The following is a 2,236-nucleotide window of genomic DNA, read 5'->3' on the forward strand; positions in this document are numbered from 1 at the left end:
CGACTACCCCCTACCCCCCCCCCATCGTCTCTTTCAGAGACTTCAACTACCAGAAACCCTAGAGCCGCCATCAAATCCCCACCGCCATTGGTAGCGGCGCCACCTCCGTTTCCTACCAAAGTTACACCATAGGCTCTCCTCCACCTCGACATCACAAATCCACACCCCTTTTCCCTCAAATCGGAACCGAACTGTTCCAATCTTTGAATGAAGATCTAAGTAAAAAACCCTAAACTCTCTAACTTCCACCAAAATCACACCCATGAACCCCTTTCTCTCCCCCAATCCAAATCCTCATTTAGATTTCTCCGAACATCTCTGTAACTCCTCGAATTTCAAATCAAAAAATCAAGCCCTAAGAGCCTAAAAACGGAGTCATGCATGCAAGTAGTTTCTACAATTTTCGGGTCATTTCAGTTTGGTTTTGGCACGAAATAGTGAAGCCCGTTTGATCTTCACCAAAAACAAATGTTCGCCACAGTTTTTGGGTCGAACCAGTGCTCAGTTTGGATTTCGAGTTTGCTCGGTAAGTTCTTCTTTCTGTTAGTTTTATCTATTGATCTTCTTCCTTTCTTTTCCATTTGCCTTGATTAAGTTTTATCTTCTGTGAATAGATTTAGGTTTGGATTTCCCTCCTTCAGACTAATTTGGTTTTAGTATGTAATTCTGGTCGTTCTTAATTTTCTTTTCAACCCCTGAAACTAGTTCATTAACCTTGTATGCCTGTTTGTTTAGTTTTAGAGTTAAATCTCTGATTTCCTTTTGTTAGTTCTTTAGCTTAACTAGTTTTTTAACTTAGTTAATTCTTCACCTAGCTGTGAATTAATCAGTGATTGAATTAGGATTATAGTTGAAATCATTTCATAATATCTGGGCCTGCAGATTCTTCTTTTCAATTGGATAAGTGCTTGTTTGGGCTTTGGGCTGTCTCTGATCCATTTGGCAAAGAGCAGCCCACCCCAATTTGGTTTAGTTTGCTGGGTCAAACGTTGACCCCTCTTGGTCTGGTTCTCAAAGTAAAATTCAGGGGTGTTGAAGGGTAATTTAGAGACTCTAGGTGGAGGAATCTTTAGCAACAGAAATAGGAATCTTCTAGTAGGGGGTTTTTATTGAATTTCAGAAGTATGATAGGTTAACTTGGGTAACAAGTCAGTAATTGGGGGACACCTAAGCTAAAACAAGAATTCAAAAAAGGGTTAAAATGTAAAACTGAGAACCTAAGGCTGCCCTACTTGCCTTGCCTATAAAGGCATGTTTTCTTGCCTTTGAAGGCAGACCCAATAGACCTTAAGAGCTAGAAATTCAGAAAATATCCAGGCGGCTAAACAACTGCAGAAAATCACTGTTCCATTGGCTTTCATTTCTGATTTTTGAATTCAAATTTGTCAAGGCAATCTCAGGTTCAGTAAACGTGAGAAATGGCTTGAATTTGTTCTCCATTAAAGTCTGGGATTTGTGTTTTGGGTTGAGGTCACTGTTTCATTTGTATTTGAGTTGATTTCACTGGTTATTTGGTTGAATCTAGGACTTTGCTTGCTGCTGTCAAGTTCTATTGTCTTGGTTTACTGCTGTTGTTTCTTGCTTACTGTAATCACCTCTTTTCCTTCCATAATCTCCAAGTACCCTACCCAAACTTAGCATGGAATTGAGCATTGATTAGCATGTATGAAGCTTTGGAAGTTCAAGTTGAAATTCGAATAAATATCTCAAAGTTTTGATGTATTTGCTATTAATTCTTACCATTATACGTGATTAAATGCTTCATTTTGTTTGATTTAGCTTCTGGTTTGGTTGAGTGATGGTTCATGTTGGTAATTAGTGTGATTTAGTTTCTTATATCTAGTGTATAATTTCAGAATGCTGAGGTTGTAATATGGTTCGAACACTATGTCAAGACTGCTATGTAAGAATCTGAAATGGTTGTTAGTTTAATGGTAATAAGTGTTGCAATGACTTAAGGAATAATCAGTCATGACGGTTTAGTGGTTAATTTCTTAGGCATCGTTAAGTTTTGCTTCCCTGTTTGGTATTTAAAATTGTGTACAGGTTGATTTTGTTTTAGTAGAATAGTCTTCGTTAATACATTATTTAGGTTAAATTGAAGGTTTAAAAGTAAGATTACTTGTTGCTTGTTTGCTAAAATCGAATTTTCAGAACCTTTGCTTCTTTGAATTTTGCCCTTTGTCGAAGTTCTTTTGTGACTGATTATGGGAGCCATGCTTGTATTTAATTTATT

Source organism: Nicotiana attenuata, unplaced genomic scaffold (genome assembly GCF_001879085.1).
Source record: "Nicotiana attenuata strain UT unplaced genomic scaffold, NIATTr2, whole genome shotgun sequence".
NCBI lineage: Eukaryota > Viridiplantae > Streptophyta > Magnoliopsida > Solanales > Solanaceae > Nicotiana > Nicotiana attenuata.